We start from the raw sequence: 19,220 nt of genomic DNA on the forward strand, positions 1-19,220 counted from the left end.
GCCTTCAGGAACAGGGTTGGAAACCACTGCTCTACACCATTCATATGTTCAGTGTGGTGAGTGTTACGTAAATCTGTTTTTTAATGTACGTAAATGTATTATTATTATTATGCTAATTAGGGGTGGTAATCACAAGGTATGATATTATATCAGTATATAGGTCACAATAAGATATTATTGCGAATCTTTATTTTTTGTGTTTTGCGATTTTCAAAACTAAAATATATTGTGATATTTCACTCAATGTTTCTCATTCGTCTTCATTGGATTTAAGAGAACTGTTACCAAATCACATTCAATTCATATAAAAGTGCCAGTTTACAAAACAAGGCGAGTTTATTTCCTAATATCCATATAGTACAATTCAAAGCTATAAGCATATAAAACCATAATGGGTCCTTATTTCTGTGGTTAGGTCAATGTCGCTAGTCTTTCTAAAAATACTTGGCCTGCAAATATCGATACAATATCACATGGAAAAATATCACAATATATTGATATTTGCATATTTTTCCCACCTCTAATGCTAATATCCACAAAAGAAAGCAATAGTTCCCACCCACTTTTTCACGCCGTGGGTCGGAAGTATTTTTACTATTCATTGTTTTCCATAGGGATTTCATAAAATCATTAATAAAGTTATAAACCATGAGCAAGCTATAGAATAAACTTTTTTTGCCCACCAGCCACATTAGCTGACACAACAAACCATCAATTGCACCACAGGAGAAGGTAAACACGTTAAAACTGATGCACAAATGCCTGATGTCTGCTTGTCAGTAACTCCGCAGAATGGTAGGCGATTTCAGGGTACTAGAACATTCGGTAGCAGCAAGTCATCTTCCCAACAAGAAGAGCTTTAATGCTGCTGTCCTGAGGCCTGACTATGAAAAGGATAGGCTAATTGATTTGCAGTTGATATACAGTTAAATATTTTAAAGTGTCCACTAAATCCAATCTGCATCTGAATATGTTTGGCACATACTGTAGATTGCTGTTCTAATAGATAGAAACATAAAGGTTTACTGTGCAGTGTTGAACACTGACATTGATATTTAGATAGTAACAAATAAATGTTTTAGTTATGCTTGGCTCTAAAATATTGGGTGTTAAAATAGCATAGTAAAATGTAATAAATCTCTGCTAGAAAATGCTTTTCTTGGGTCTTCAACAAAAATCATGCAGATTCGATTTTTCACTTGGCTTTCTGTGACGCATCAGTAATACTTTGGACAATGAGGTACTCAGAAGAAAATTAGATCAGTTTGAATGAGTGACTTCTTGACGTATTTAGCCTGCAGTTGGCATCTCATTGTGTCAGTGCTCCCAAAATCCACTCAGAACCTCCTGGTTCGATCCAGTTCACTTCTAAGTTTTGACATAGAGGAGAACAAGTCACACATGCTCTCAACTGCAGTCTCACACACGCCCGGTAGCTTCTGTCTTGCAAATGCGACGTTTGCACTCGCGTAACCTTTTGTTCTACTCCAAACTGTGCTGCTCTTACTCCCACAACAACAGACGACAGGAAAAAACTGCCTTGTTACAGTGGTAGAACAATTAACTTACTGTGGAGGGGCGGCATACATCTAGACAGAGAGTTAGGGAAAGAGAGAAAATTAGCTCGTCACCAGCATAGTTTCTGTTTTGAATGCTATTCTGCAGCACAAGGTGCTGGTGTTCCAGCGAGGCTTTTTGATGAGCCGCACCAGCAAGACTTCCTTGGTAAACCAACATTACCAGAAAACCATGGGGCGGGTGAAGTTTTCCTGATGAACAATATTGTCATTGTGGTCCACCAGCAAAACCAGCACCAAACCATCAAAAACTCTCTCTTTTAAAACTATCATAAGTCATTTTCACAATTTTGATAAAACTTACATTTATGCCAGCCAGCTATATAATGTTGCCTTTAAATCATCAGTATTTTCTACTACAATCACTACATCACATAAACCTATTTACAAGGCATTAAAACACATGTACATGATCAACAAATATATTCATTGTTATCGAAGCAGGATTTGACAATCTGACCCATTCTTTTTGTAAAAGCCATTCTAGGAGTTTTGAGCTCCATTATTTTCGGTGTTAACTCATCACTCTCCTAGTTGCGCAACAATACGTTTTAGGCCTATGTGTACAAAAGGATAAATAAGATTTGTTACATTCAAACATAAATCAACAATAAGGGCATTTTGTGACCTACTGACCTCTGATTCCTCTTGACCCAACTGTGAAATCTTTCAACAACTTTAGAGCAATATGTACAGCTGTTCCTGTAGCTCAACGGCAAGTATACTGGTTCGATTTCAAGGGAAGCCTCATTAGTTACTGTTGAAAAAATACTGCATGCTTAAATGTAGATGACTAGCAAATCATCTCTAGCAAATGTAAAAGCCCGGATATACTATGTTTATCTGCGTTCCAGATTGGATCATGTCCTGCAGACCGCATTGCATTTACATTTACATTTATGCATTTGGCAGACGCTTTTATCCAAAGCGACTTACAGTGCACTTATTACAGGGACAATCCCCCTGGAGCAACCTGGAGTTAAGTGCCTTGCTCAAGGACACAATGGTGGTGGCTGTGGGGCTCGAACCAATGTCCTTCTGATTACCAGATTACCAGTTATGTGCTTAGACCACTACACCACCACCACTCCATTTCAAAGTATGCAAGGACTGTGCGCATGTTGAGAAATTCTGGACTGCGAGCAGACAGTCCATGCAGTCTTTGCTGAATATGCGTCCCTCATACTGTGCTCGATCAGCAGCATGGATAACCGAAGTTACATTTCTGTAACACAAACGGTGTGGGACGAGTCATGTCCAAAATGTTATGCCTAATAGTTAGGGTCAGGGTTTTGTTCAAATCCCTAACCCCAAGTATGAGCATTAGTAATAGTGACACCTGCCTTAGCGAACACCTCTAACAAGTCCTTTGGGTATCATTTATAGAGCTGTCAAACGTAATTGATGCTCAGTCAAATGTCAAGACGATCTTGAAGGCAGCAGGAATAATGTGTTTGAACATGGTTTAAAATGTGTTTAATGGCTCCCTCTTTACACAGTTCATTAGGGTCTGAGCAGAAATCCATGCCAAGACTGAGATAGAGACAGAGGGAAGTCTTCAAGTGGTGTATAGTAGTCCCTGCTGCAAAGAAGTAGAAGAAATTAAGGAAAGTGTGTTAGACACCGCTTGTGCAAGAGTGGTTGTATTAGTCATTTGCCGGATGAAAGCGTATTTGACTCAGCTGTTGAGTGGGAAATTGGGTTTCTGCTCAGCAAATTTCATGTTCAAACAAGACACGGTTCTTGCATGAGCATCCCGACCTTTAACAATTATGGCTTTCAGTCTTTCTCTCGTTCGCATGAGTAGCTGCACAGTGGAACGCTGACTCATCAGATATAATATGGGGTGTGGGGCAGTCATTTCTATGGCATTGTCTTGAGGATACTCCATACCGAGTGCTTGGCTTCTTAGCATTACAGAGGAAGAGGTGTATCAAACTAAGAAATCAGGGATTAATTACCCCACCCAAGGGTGTCATGCACCTACTTTTTCTTAAGGGTCATCAGCAATTCTAGCTCACTTGGTGCATTAGGTGAAACATGAGATTAAAAGAGATTAGGGCTGTGTGTTGATACAAAATTCCCAATTCTATAAGATTCAGATTAATTTGGGTATATTTTTATTATAATGTCCATTTTGTATTTAATGAGATGGTTTAACCACCTGACCTCTGTACAAAATATCATTAAGATGCTCAAATTGGCATATTTTGTCACTGTTTCAGGGTTCGTTCGAGCGTAGTGGAGCAGAGGACGTAATTGGTGGCCATGAACACTCAGCTGTGGCCTGGATGCACTTATGGGCTTTTAAACGCCGGTAGCAGGTGAATGATTAGAGCTTTGAGCGTGTCAGTCAGCTTGAGCGTATTTACCTTTACTTCACAACACTCAACAGCATGAGCAAAGGTCACGCCATCAGGTGATAGAGTGGGATGAAATACAGTGCCGCTGACCCTTTGAACTCACAAAATAAGAGGCCGTTTACAATGTATCTGTGTACATTAATTTGCATCACAGTGACGCACATTTGTCTGTGATTTGCATTGATTATATAGTGTTCTTGCAACAAGCCTGGCAAAAACTATTTGTGCCAGACGTGTGGAAAATTGTGGGAAACAAAAAGGTTTTCCACAAATAGTTGCCAGAAGTATGACTCATGGGTTTGCCAGAACACTGTATTTTTGTAAGCCTGTCTCGTCAATATGAGATAACAGTTTCTGTATATGTTTTATGTATTTTAAGTAAATATTGCATAAAAGAAGTGTCCATTTAATTTCAGAAATTTTGTATGCATCTCATTTAGGGATGTGCATGAATAATCGACCAATCTAGTATAGGGGTGGGAGTGCTAAAAAAACGACATGATATCGATGTTAAACTTTTGAGTAATTTTCGATATTTAGCCTGTGTTTTACATCTAGACATAAAAACACTAGCAGTTTGGCTTTCTTATCGCATGTTTCCACTGGCGCGTAGTGAGCTATATGGGCTGTTAGTAGAGTGATTAATTTTATAAAAAATGATACGTTAAAAAAATTAACGCAATTAATCGCAATGCTCCGGATTGTAATAAGGAAGATTCCTGAGAAATGCAAGCTTGTTGTACCACCTGTTTACTCCAGAGGGCAGTAATTACAATTTCAGCTGTGTGGCAACGCATTGCTTATACAGTGAAGAAAACACGTTAAGTTCAAAACACTTGGAGCACAAATTCAAACTAAGGGATCTCAAGATGTGTTCTAAGTATTAAACTATATTTAACCCTCTGGGGTCTGAGAGTGTTTTGGGCCCTGGAGAAGTTTTGACATGCCTTGACATTTGTGCTTATTTCAGTTGCTTAAAAACACATTAATGGCTAAAGTCTGATAACACTGTATTCAGCACAAACTGGGCTACAATAATATGTGAGCAAGATGTGTGTACATGTTTGTATTTTTGAGAAAATAACGTTTGTGCATGATTTTTGAAAAAATGAATTTTTAAGTCATTGAAGTAAGGACATATAACACATACTAAACATACCACAAAACTTTTGAGAACTTGTAGCCTAGAGTTTTGGCTACAAAATGGTGTGAAAACCATCCTGATCACTTATTCATACAAAACAATATAGTAATTGAACTTTTGTAAGACACTTTTAGTGTTGTCATAGGCGAGGAGGCGTGAACGATCGTGAATATAGATGTATTTTACACCTGAGGAGACAAAGACCCTCCCCTGGGCCTATCACTGAGAATGTGACAGAAAGAGAATGAATGTGAGGAGACTTAATGATCAAAATCAAGTTTTAAGTTAAAAGAAGTAATCTGACTATACATTTTCTTTACATAAAGACTTTACTTAATTTTAGACCTTTAATTTTAGAATTAAAAGAAGTCTCTTCTGCTCACCAAGGCTGCATTTATTTGATCCAAATAAATTTTGAACTATTTTTACAATTTAAAAGAACCGTTTTCTATTTGAATATATTGTAAAATGAAATTTGTGATCAAAGCTGAATTTTCAGCATTATTACTGCAGTCTTCAGTGTCACATGATCCTTCAGAAATCATTATAATATGCTGATTTTCTAATATGGACATATTTAAAGTACATTTTACTCATTTACACCTGAACAGATATTTGCAAGCACAAGCTTTGTTGATGATAATGAGGCAGCATAAACACTAGTTAAAATATAATCTAAACATTCATATTATTTTTATATCATATTACATATCATATTTATGTCAGTCAGCATACAATATAAATGCCTGCTTTAGACAAAACAGCATTTAAATGTAACTAAAACTTGCTTATTAGGAGTCATATTTCAAATGTCAATCCTGGCTGGCAAGTCTGGAAACAGTCCCACTAGTAAAATATGTACATGTTTATATAAAATAGCATGTCAACTAATTAAAACTAAATGACGACTTACTCATCCAAAATTCTCTCTTCAAAATGCAAACATTCATCGGAGTCCCGCTCTTCTTCTGAGGAAAATGTGAACTCTTTTTCACTATCCAGGTGTTTTCTCACTTGTGTATCGTGCTGTCTTTCAAACGCGCAGAAAAGTGAATGAACTTTGTTTTTAACTCTTTCCCCGCCAGCGTTTTTAAAACAAAGTTGCCAGCCACCGCCAGGGTTTTTGACGATTTTCGCTAAACTTTAATGGCCCGCAGAATATTTTCTTCCATGAATATATGAAGATGCTATATATCACAATAAAGATCTGGCCTCTGCTTTTAGGCAAAAAAAAACGATTTTATTTTATCTTCATTTGTTCTTTTTTTATTGCGACTTGAACAGAGGTCGGTTTTGTCAAAAAACAACATTTCTGACAAAAAGCTGAGAAAAAGGCATGTTTATGTCTGATATTTTGAGCTTCTCAATACTCCACTTCTTCATGTTTGAGACGATCGCAGTCTGTTTCTTTGATCAAAGAGTTGCGTACTCTTTCAAAACATGCGCAGGGGTCTTCCTTACCGTATAACACCTAAAACACGGAAACCCGGAAAATTCCGTGTTTGGCGGGGAAGCGTTTTTCATAAAACACGGAAAATTCCGTGTTTGGCGGGGAAAGAGTTAAGGCACAGTTTGGGGGCATTCACCATTTGCATTGATCGTCTCAGCACATTGCCGTATAAATTGCGCCCTCTACCCGTGGGTGAGATCACATTAGGGATAATTAGCTGAGCCAGAAGAAACTGTACATCGCTTTGTTTCATACAGATTACATTGCAGGAGAATATTTGTTTTAAATTTGAATTATTTTATTAGACATTTTAAGCTTTCTTTAGACATATGTTTCATGTTTGACATATGTTTCATGTTTGTGTGATAAGTATTCGCGGAGTTTCCGTTCATTTTAGTGACGTGTTTCTGAAATATGCTCGTGGAGACAGAGACTGCTGACAGCTCACCCTTTTTATTTTCTTTATTTTACAAAAGCACAAGGTTTTGATGATATTGTGAGTGTACACAAATAAAAGTAGACCCTTTATAGTCTCTAATGATGTCTTACACTTATCTGTATGCCCCCAAATGGCAGAGAATTTTATGTTTCCACTGTAATGATGAAAAAAATCGAACAGGACGCGCCAACACGTCCGTCGACCCCAGAGGGTTAACTTGACACAGTGACCTAAAAATTTTATGTTTATGAGGCAATGCACCTGAGACGCTACACAAGCATGTCTGGCTCAGATGTAAATTGATGGGTCCTTAAACAAGCCCTCATAATATACCTAGAACTGATTGACAAATTCACTTGTGTAATGGATTGCTGTGAACTGTATGCCAATGATTGACTTATGATCAGTAATATGGTAGTAAACAATACATTGTATTCTAAAGCCGCTTTTTGTATCGTCTTATCAATGATTAACTCTTCTGCTACAAGAATGTAATGCACTTTTATTATCTGAATATTTTTTATTTATTTATATATATATATATATATATATATATATATATATATATATATATATTAGTTTATTTTTTTAAAGATAAATATGTATAATTATTTCATCATTATATATTGAATTATTGTTATATGAGGGGCTTTCAGCAAATATTTGTATATGCGATTAATTAATCGGGACACCTTGTAATTAATTACAAATTTGAATCGATTGACAGCCCTAATATATATATAACTTCATTATGATTCAAAATGAACAGATCATCTTATAACATTCATATCCCACTGTACTCAATTGATAAACTCTAAAATATTGTCATATTTTCATAGACGATCCCTCAGACACCACTGCATTGGCTGTGTCTGGGCCCCCAACGCAGTTTTGTAAAAACTATTGAGGATTGTGTTTTCTCTTCTTTTTTGGAAATTCAGAAAAATTTGCAATATGCAAATGTGATTGAATATCGTGCTAAATATCGAATGATATGAAAAATAATATTGTGATAATATTTTATGCCATATCGCCCAGCCTTAATCAAGTACTCGTTCTGCACCAGCTTGTCGACCATTAAAACCATTACTTAAATATCACAAATTGATTTTCCTTTGCGCATTTGCCTGCTGTGAGCAACACTGAATTATGCTGTACTTTCCATCTGAAACCAATAGGAGACTTGCTGCACTCTGGATGTGAGGAAAGGAATTATTATGTAGGCGGCTTTGGCCAAGTGTAAAGCCAACGTGTGGCAATACTTGTAATATTTAGATTCTTATTGAATTCTATTAGTATTCAGTTTTTGTTGGAGTCATGCATACCAACGGAAGCCATGCAAGAAACTCAGAAACTTATCAGACCATATTTATGTCTTCTACACAACCAAAAAAGAAAATAATTTTTTTTGCCATTGGTCGTCCAAACAGATAGTCCTGCCCCATTGGTTGAGCCAATGTTGCTATGTTTGGCTAGGATGCTCAAAAAGGTTTAGATAGTGTCACATTATTACATTTTTTTTGTTGTTGTTGTGTGGAATCAACCTTCAAATGGTTTACTTGTCTTTGACTCTCTAAACTGGAATAAGAGGTATTTCAAAATAGAAAAAAATATATCAGGGATTGACATCTTATTTAAAGGCTAAATATTATAATTTCCGATAAAGATTTGTCGTTCAGCTGGAGAAACAACACATGTCTCTCGATGCTTTCTCAAACCAATTAAATCTGGCTGGAGCATTGATGAGGTTAAGCTGCAAAAGTCAAAGAGAGTGTTGTTTTGGAAACAATTTGGTCTGCCAGAGAGACCGAGTCTTAAGTGGACGGCCTGGGACAGAGATGGAGAGAGCAAGGCCATCCGTCCGTCTGTCTGTCTGTCTGTCTGTCTCTCTCTCTCTCTCTCGCTCTCTCTCTCTCTCTCTCTCTCTCTCTCTCTCTCTCTCTCTCTCCCCCCCCACATTTCCACTGGTGCTGCACTCAAATGTAGTTTTTTTTTTTTAGCTGGGGCCAATATCATAAAGCCTTCTCTGTGTGTGTGTGTGTGTTGTTAACGTTTAACTTCTCTGTCACACACTTTGGTCACAGTATTGACCCTGTATTGCCGACAGTACTGCTCTGTGTGCATTTGTGTGTGAGAGACTTATGTGTTTATGTAAGTATAAGAGAGAGGTGTGTTTGTGTGTATGTGTCTTAGAGGAGGGCCTAGAATTTTCCTATTACTTTTCTCCTGCTCTCCTTTGGGATTTTGGAGCTATAAATATACCTTAGCATGCTAAAAATGTGCAACAGTGTAAGTTGTGAATGTGTGTGTGTGTGTGTGAGAGTGTGTGTGTGCCAGCGAGTGTGTGTGTGTGTGTGTGTGTGTGTGTGTGAGTGTGTGACCCAATCCTATATTTCAAAACTAGACAGATAGCAGTGTTGGGGAATTGAATTTAAATAAAATATAAGTAGTTGGGCCAATGTTACAATTTTTGCTTGGTCATAAATAGAGAAACAGGCTTTTTGCCAGCATAATAGTGTTGGAACTAGACATCTACTAGGAAGGCTGGGTATTTAAACAGATTTCCCGTTTGATTTGATTCCGATTTACAAACGTCTTGATTCGTTTCAAATACGATTGTATTCGGATTAGTTTCTAAAGTATTTATTTAAAAAATAAATTACAACAGGGCCCATACTATGCAGTTCAATTGCTATTTATCTTGGGATTTTAAGAATAGAGATCAGGATAGTTCAAATGAAGATTGCCATTAATCACAAAATCCATATTTTCGACCAGCAGGGGCTATCGGAATTATTGTAAATAATGTTTCCCTCTCGGAAGTTCCACATGAACAACCCCTGAAGTCATAATTCTGACTTTTTGATACACGAGTTTCCGAGATGGTTGGCGTCGTAAAATTTCAACATGTTGGAGGAGAGTACATTTTTTATAGAGAGTGACGGTGTGGCAGGGCGGAGGACGGGGCCGGGTTGTGATTCTACACACACGGTCCCTTATCAGGCTAATCAAGCCTCGAGAGGGATAAAGGCTGACTGCAAAGGATGGTGCGGGAGAGAGAGATCGTTTACGGACATGTCCGTCGTGTGTGTTTGTGCTTTTTGTTTAAGTTTATCAAGATGAGGATGAAATCCATATGCGATACCATTTGTCCCATATTTTAGGGTCACACACCCAATCTGCCGAGAATGTTTCTCAAATCGAGAGAAATAGACCTGAAACACACACCTTTATTTGAGTTGTGTGAGATATCGGATGTTGCTTTACATGGACGCTACACTTGACAGAAATGGCTGGGAGAAAGTATGTTGTATTCTGTTGTATTTTCTGTCAGAAGCAAGATTTTGTCAAAATCATGTAGCATTCGAATACATGTTAATTGTTTCCCACCATTGGGATTTTAAAATGCCAGTAAACACACCTATTCATGACATGCCATTACATTTTATTGCATATGTCAGAGCTCGTTCTGGAAGAGCGAGAGGTAAGATAAAACTCCATTACTGCAATAATTCAAAATAAAAGTACAGTAATACAGGTGTAATTAAAACACTTAACATGATGTCCCTTATGATAAACACAATTTACTGCCTAAACAATGACACTAATCCAGTGAGAAATATATTATTTTCATATTAAGCCTTTTTTCTCCCTTTCTCTCGTTGTATTAATGAATTTTTCATTAGAATTTTGGTAGGGGACGTTCACACTGAACACGTTTTTGCGTCCGTCCGTGCTGTTTTTCAATGTAAAGCAGCGTCTCGTGCAGGAATGCCTGTAAATATGAGTCTTTGCTACAATTCTGTGTCATTTAAGTCCCCATTACAAGTGTGTGTGTATTTATGTTGTTTAATTTCACCCGATTACAATTTTGATTGGCTTGTTAAAAGGAATAAATACTTTTTTATAATGTTACGCACTTCTTTGGGCTAAAAAGTTACATTTTAAATAATTAAAATTCATTTCTATTGTCACTTCCTCATGTCCCAAAAACTGCACGTCAAGCATCTTTGACAAAAATACATTTTAAATCAATGTATTTCTACTTTTTTCCCCACATATATTGAAGAGTTTAGTGCTACATTTTCTCTCTAACATGTATTCATTTGTGGTAAATGTGTGAGTTTTTTTGCGTCCCTTGATTTATTGTGCACCCTGTTATGTCATGATACATAACAGTGTGCACAAGTAAAACAATTTTTTTGGTAGGACTACACCACTGCTACTATCTAATACTTTACTATATGCATTAAATTACATTATTTCAGGAATTTCATTTTATTATTATTTTTATTTCAAATTTAAGTTGTCACAGTGAAGCTAGCAGCCCTAGTAAGTCAGACAACATGCATGTACCTAAATGAGTTGGTGCTCGGTACCACTAGTACGGCAGAAAGACTGGTACATCTTTTTCATTTAAGTATCGACTTGGTACCAAAGTACTGGTATTTTTGACATCTGTAATTCCAAATAATAATAAGTTTGTCTTTGCAACCTTTTATCAAAATGTCCTTTTCGGCTGACATCGCAATTCTCTCTTACACTAACCACCTTTCTCCATTCTGGTATGTAATGCCCACTTCACAATCCAATCAATTCCAGATGGATGAAATTAAGGCCAGTCCTAAATTATTTGGGTTGTGAACGGTGCTTAACACTATGTTTTTGGCTCACCCTAATTGAGATCTTCATTGGTGTTGTGCAAGTTATGTCTGATATTTATCTAAAGCTTATTACCTCCTTCAATATCTTTATGTAGTTAGTCAGAGACTATTTAGCCTGAGACGAATCACTGGTATTAAAATGAATGGGAGAATTTGTAAAGCCCAATATGGTGGATGTAGAAAAGGAAGTCCCAACTTGCTAGTAAAAATGGCAATCACCTTTTAGATAAACTGAAATGAAACTCGAAATCAAACTTGAAAATGCACATGCGCATTAGCTTGACCAGCCTTCGTAGTAGTTTTCTGAGTTTAAGATGCACAATTTATGATACCATTGTTGTCAGTTTTTATAACTGATTTGAAATCTGTTCTTTGATCGTAATCTTTACCAACCGTTTTGAAGATTTCGGTCCTCCCCCATTTAGGTAGATAGGAGCTGTATTTTGAATGCGGCTTGTATACATAGAAAATCCCAAAATGGCCACTAAGTGGACTGATTTGCCTAGAAAGAGACTTTGAGTTAGCTACTTTGTGTTAGTAGCTTGTAGTGTCGCTAACTTCTTTTTTTAATTAGGTAGCTTGACTGCAGTTAAACTAATTAATTTATGAGTAGCTTGTAGCTTGACAAGCTAACATTTCAAAGTTGCTTCCCCTAACACTGATGGATAGCAACATCTTCCTCTCTCTGCACTTTTATTTGGCTGTGATAGAATAAATATTCACAAGGAAGACACACACACACCTCCACACACGTTTGTTCATGCACTGTTACACACCCACTATTTATGGTTGTGTAATGTGCTCAGTGCAGTGTGACTGATGTTTTTCTCATGTCAGTGGTTTTGTTTTTGGTTCTCTGTCACATACTGAAACAAATACAGACAGGAATGTCTATTTTGACACTATCATGTGTGTAGTTTGAACTTCTGTAGTTTGGTGGAAAGTCACATGGTTGTTTGAAAATGGAACGACTTAAAAAAAAATCAATGATCTTTATTGATTATTGACGGATAAAGCTATGATGGTCCCCAGTTACATCAACTGACCTCTATTTTGTGAGTATCAACATAAAATTTCTGCAATTTGTTCTCAAATTTTCATTTGCTTCTTTCAAACTCTCACTGAATCTTTGACCAACGTCACTTACATGTTCTAAATTCAAATGTCATTTGCGACTGACAAACTCCCATTTGGTCTTTGTTTCTCATATCCGTCTCTAAACGATTTGTTCAGGACTGTGTAAATGGGATCAAAGTGGCAAGCAGTAATGGCAACATTTTCAGAAGAAATTGTTGGAGGGGGGGAGGGGGAATCACACTATTCAACAGGATTCTCTGGATCATTCGCTAAAGATGTTCTCAGTTTTGCTCCCTCTGTCTTACGCCTTCTCTCTCACATCTCACTTTCTCTTGCTCTTATTTCTCCCACTTATTACACACACACACACACACACACACACACACACACAATTTGTTGCTTTAAGAGGTGTGTCAATGTGTTCTTATAAAGACAGAGAGCAGTTATTCAGAAACACTCACGTATCAGCTTTCTTAGAGGGATAGTTTACCCATAAATGAATATTCTGTCATCATTTGCCCAATCACGTGTTGTTCCAAATGATAATTATTTTCTTTTTTCAATGGAGCACAAAATAAATGAACATGAACTTTTATTGTATGCAATAAAGATGCAGTGAAAGTGAATAGTGACTTAGTTTAACGTTTTGCTCAACGCCTACTTTTGTGTTCCACAGAAAAAAGAAAGTCATGCAGGTTGAAACAACACAAGAGTTAATGAATGATGACAGAAATTAACTTTTTGATGGACAGTCCCTTTAAGATGTTGAGAGCGAAAAAGACCCCATGAAACAAGATGTGTAAATTGTGTTATGTGTAAATCAGATGTTGTTTGGAATTGCACCCAAAACTTTCACCCACTGTTTGGTAGCACTTGTGTATGTGGTTGAGTGATAATAAAGGGATTTGATTTGATGTGATTTGATTTGAAATCAAATTAGAGTTTTGTGGCTGTCAGTTCATGTCTGTTAGCTTCTCATTCAGCAAAATGGTCAAAAAAATTAGATTTTACGGGAACGTATGCAATTTTGTTTAAAAATATTTTCCCTAATTATAAATTCCACCTGGCTCTGAACTAATTTTACAGTCGTCAGTAGCCCAGAGATACAAAACCATATGCAAATAATTTGACCGCTCACCATTCTAACACATCAACATCAATTGTGGTTGTGTAAGGCTGTGAGCTGAAACTAAAATCCATTGGCTATTTTGAATAAAGAACAAGCCCTTCGATATGTTCTGCCTCAATTTCTTGTTTCAATCGGAATATGTCAACACAGGAAAAAAAAATGGCATTCATCACCATTTCACGGGGTCTTTAAAGAGAACTCATGTTCTGCTGTATAGATACTGGCCATTACTGTATTGGACTTAAAGAAACCATACTGGTCAACGACTATTGCTAATAAATCCAGTTTGTAAAGTCAACCCAACACACCCACTCATTATGACACCTTAAGATGGGCACAAAGGGTGTTACGGAAGTCATCGCTGTCGATACGTTATCGCAAGAGAATTTCCTCTTGGAGTTAATCAGTGACTAATGCTGTGGTTTGTGTTAGTTAATGACTAATTTGTGTCCAACAAGGTGAGTGGTAGATACAACACCCTTGGGACGTTAATACACGTCATCTTGGCTTATTGCTCAACTATAAATGGGTGTTCACTGACATCGATAAAGTGGTGGAAGTCGTTGATTTCCATGTCTTGCAATGTGATAAACTTGAGAAAAGTTTAACTTTAGACGCAATGCAATTTGGCGGCTGCCAATGGGAGTGAGACAGCCCTTACAAATAAAGCTAAACTAGCCGCAGATTTGCAGCACATTTCCCACTTGTTGTTTTCACATGCAAATGAGCATTTGATTCGCCGCAAATGTTTATAAGAAGTTTGTAGGTCTTTGCCAGTAGTGGTGAACCTCAGGCAAACCTTTGGCAACAATGAACAATTCCCTGCAAGTTTGCTGTAAATCTCATTTGCATGTGAAAAATTATCATTGGCGAATTTGCGTGAAGTTTGGGCAAATTTGCCATGAACTCTCGATTTTCGGAAGGGTGTGGAGCACACAAACAGGGATATAAAAAAAACATTGGAAAACAGTGACATGTTTGCATTCACAGCAGTACAGTGCTAATGACCTAAAATCATCTTATTGAATAAATCTGAAAAATGGGGTGGGCGATATAAGCAAAAATCTATATTATGATAGTTTTGACATTTTTGGTCATTAGCGAGATGTATCACAATATATACATGTTTATGGAAAAACTATTAAAAAACTTTTGAAAAGAATTGTGAAAGTTCCTTTTAAGCCTAATTCTATAAGTAAAATTCACACTTGATTAGTAAAAAATGCTTTTTTGTAACCACTCAATGATGATTTAAAGCAGGGGTATTCAATTAAAGTTACAAGAGGTCCGGTCTCAGCATTTCCTTCCCAGCAATGGTCCAGAAAATAATAACTTACACAGTGTCAGTAGTCAGTATGGCTATGTACTGATATAAGAAATGTGCTTTGTTTGTTGGAATAGTTACTATAAATTTCCACATTGTCAGCAAATACAATCCTAAACAGTCAAAATATTCCCTGGGCAAGGATGAGGGCATTGGTGTTCCAGAGACATCCAAAGTACTTACGGAACTTATACCAAAGGATTAAAATTAGGGCTGCACCTAACGATTATTTTTTTATCGATTAATCTAACGATTATTTTTTAGATTAGTTGATTAATCTAACGACTAATTTGCCAATTTATTTATTTATTATTATTATTATTTGATTAATATAACAATTAATTAACCCCAAATAAATGTAAAAAACTTTCAATGTTTCAATATTTTAATAAATTATCTTCTCTTAAACACAAACAAATGTACAAGAAACAAAGTTTGCACTGCAGGGCATTATTCTGCAACAAAAATAATAACTGGTTATCTCCATTTTACAGTCCAACATTAATTTTATTTGGGAGAGATTTTAGGTCGGACTGCTAAACTCGAGGTTGCACAATGTTTTGATATTCCTCCTGAAAGTGACTTGAATTTTACATTTGTTGCATTTAATTTGTTGTTGGATTGCTAAACGTAGATTGCTTTAATTTTATTTTGGAGTGATTTTAAGTAAGAGCTTGTTCAATTCGAGTAAAAGGAAAGTGCAATCTACATTTAGCAATCCAACAACAAAATAAATTATACAAAATGTAAAATTCAAGTCACTTTCAGGAGGAATATCAAAACATTGTGCAACCTCGAGTTTAGCAGTCCAACATAAAATTATTTTACAGTAAAATTAGTGCAATTTGTTTTTGTTACAGGAATAACTAAAACTTGTGCATTCTTTATCAACTCAGTAAAAGAAACATTTGTAACAAAACAGTTCACAAGGTAGGAACCTAATAATGAAAATTAGGGGTCACGATTGTGAAATTTGGCTGACAATTAATTGTCAAACAAATAATTGTGATTATGACTATGATTACTGTTTTAGAACTATGATGATTAATTGTCTGTTTTAGGTGTTTAACGAATATGATGATTAATTACAATACAAACTCACTATGTGTGCATCATGCACACAACAAATACAAATTTAGCTTGGGTCATATAATAAAATAAGGGTATATGATTTCCTTATGTTATGTTATGCAAATCAACGTATTTCTGTAATCGATGACGCCAATTAAGTTGATTAATTGTCCCACCCCTAATTAAAATATTTCATTCATAATATATTTTACATTCAGATACCAATGTATAGGACTTGGCCTTTTGATTGAGAAAAGATGTATGGGTGTTCAAGGGTGTCCACTGAGAGAAATTGTAGAAAATGTAAAAGTCTGAATGGCCCATTTTTAATGGAAAACAACCATCCTCCAGGTCACACCTATCAATGTCGTGGACCAATAGCAGGTGGAGTTTAGCAGCCAGTGAGAGGTTTGCCTAATAGTTTGCCCAGACAGACTGTTATGAACCACCAAAACAAATGCAAAAACACCTTGTTGGCCAGATTTTGTTCTAAACGATGTCACACCCATTCGCTCTTTCAATTTCGTATGAAGAATATCAGAGCCTTTAAACGGTGCACCCCTACTGATGATACAAGAAAAACTTGTTTGCATTAGACTTGATATCATTGGGTTGTTCTATGCTGTTGATGCCAAAATCTAAACAGTGATATGCACAACACTTGCACTCATTGGAGAAGTTGGTAAGAATTGGCAGTAAAGTGTTTTACATGCAACGTGAAATTGGAGTAATGTGTAAGAAAACGTTTCCCATTGAAGTGATGCCGAGTGTTATGAAAGCAGCGACTGGAGCAGAGCTGTGTTAGTGAGGGGGTGTGAGAGGGATAGATAGTGTGTGTTTTGTTTTTGAGGTCAGTACCTTGAAATGGTTGGATGGAAATATGTGTGGGACACTGTTAGCGTCACCGACACATGCTTTACATCTTACTGGAAGTGTTTGTCTCTGCAATGTGTATAATTTATTAATAATGCTGGCTAAATTTAGCATCACTATTACTATTGCTCATACACCATTTGTGCTACATACATAATACCTCAGATTGTGTGCTGTGTGAAGAACAGGTGTGCTATTAAGCAATCAGACTTATGGTTTTTGCCTGGTGGAAGATCAAAAATTTCCCATAGACGTATTAAAGGAGGCAACCGAACCATTTCTAGGAACATGAATATTATTTGAGACTTGGTGGTGGGCTGTTTTGACTTTGTGGCAGTAAGTGTAACGGGAGCCAGCTGGTAGATAGCTGTGCAGTGTGTAAACCTCACTCTCTTGACCTCAAGATGTGCACTAGCGACTGACGCTAGAGGCTTTAGCCTCCTTGTTAGCGCACCCGTCTCCCACGCCGGAGATGCCGGTTCCAGTCCCATTCTGAGCGGGGCGAACAGGGCCGGTTACAATGGTGCCATGACCCGGATGGGAGAGAGGTTTAGGGGGGTGTGTGTAACGGGAGCCAGCTGGTAGATAGCTGTGCAGTGTGTAAACCTCACTCACTTGACCTCAAGAGGTGCACTAGCTACTGAAGCTAGAGGCTGTAGCCTTTAGCCTCCTTGTTAACGCACCCTCCTCCCATGCCGGAGACACCGGTTTGAGTCCCGTTCTGAGCGGGGCGACCAGGACCGGTTACATAAGCAACCATCCAAAACACTGTAGCAACCACCTAGCAACACCTGAGCAAATCTGGAAACCCCCATGAGGAGACCCTCTCCATGTAAATTAAAACAGCTTTTAGAAGGTTACTGATATGACTAGAGTCCTCATCTCATTTGATTACCTGTTATTTTATACCTATTTTTCTACATTTCTATTAATTTCTTTTGAAGTAAAACTTTTTTGAGGAAAAATTACTGGATGCACCATTGATTCAATCAACATGCAGTACCTTAGTCGTCAAAGTCTGCTGGTTTCAAAGCGTTTTGAATGGTTTGCCTCATCATGTAACCTATTGACCTGTTTCATGTGACGCCACTGTATGACCGTGCCACCATGTTTGTGACCAAAATTCCATATATCTTCAGTGTGCTGCGCTGTGGGATGCAGCAAAAGCTGCCGTTATTTTGGTTTCAATTTATCAATCTTTATAAATAATTACCAGAGCCAAAATAAAAATTTTCTTTCAATAAAGTTTTATCTTCTAAGTGACACTTCCTCTGGATGGTTTCAAATATGGTGGCTGTCAATGAAACAGGTCAATAGAGCGCAACAGTGCCCACCTGCTCACTTTTTCAGCCGTCTGTGTTCCAGAAGAATTTTTCCCATTCATTTCTTCCATTGACTTTTTATAAAATCCTTCATAAAAGAGTTGTGAGCCATGAACCAAACCAAACAGTTCAGAGGAGAATCACAACATCACAAACTTTGTTTTGAGTCAAAAAAGTATTTGAAAATGGACATAAAGACAAGGGTACAAGACTGTGTACTTACCGTCTTTCATGAGGGCACGGGTTACAATCCCATGAAACATTGCGAATGATGTCATTGAATAAAAAACTATGGGAATATATAAAATGATTGATTTGAGGTTGTTGATTATAAGTATAGAAACAATATAATTCACGTTTATTGCAAAATATTCCAATATGTATAAATATATATATAATTCACGTTTATTGCAAAATATTCCAATATGTATAAATATATAAGTAGTTTAGGGTGGATGGGAGACCAAATCGATTACGTCATTCACAGTGCATCATGGGAGCGCGGTTGCTGTAGGCTACGTTTTGCAGATTTGTTTACCATTGTTCTCTGGTTGGTGGTGCTTTCTATGCTAGATCATGGGTAATGTAGTTGTTTAGATGTTCTCAGGAGTGCCAACCTTTCTAAATATTGTGGCTATTATTATTTCTGGATTGTTTTAAAAAGTGTGTTACTAATTAATTATAAACCAACCATCAGTGTTTTCATGCTTATAACCGATATGCCGATGGTTTTAATTTGGTCAGAAATGGCTGAAAAATATCGGCAGCAGAACTTGTACATTGGTGC

At 36.9% G+C, this 19,220-nt stretch overlaps 1 protein-coding gene across 5 annotated transcripts in view; it reads left to right on the plus strand.

Annotated features, from left to right (window-relative positions):
- The window catches only part of LOC127661584 (B-cell CLL/lymphoma 9-like protein), a 60,490-nt gene that overhangs the window by 17,923 nt on the left and 23,347 nt on the right, over positions 1–19,220 (plus strand). The window contains exon 1 of one of the 5 annotated variants that reach the window (XM_052152347.1): positions 3,830–3,901. The exons of 3 other annotated variants lie outside the window; for them this stretch is intronic. The gene's annotated coding sequence lies outside the window, so the exon portion shown is untranslated. Of the gene's footprint in view, positions 1–3,829; positions 3,902–12,464; positions 12,693–19,220 lie in introns of those variants that run through there. One more of the 5 variants, XM_052152345.1, reaches the window with a different exon arrangement.

This window comes from Xyrauchen texanus, chromosome 21 (genome assembly GCF_025860055.1).
Source record: "Xyrauchen texanus isolate HMW12.3.18 chromosome 21, RBS_HiC_50CHRs, whole genome shotgun sequence".
Lineage (NCBI taxonomy): Eukaryota > Metazoa > Chordata > Actinopteri > Cypriniformes > Catostomidae > Xyrauchen > Xyrauchen texanus.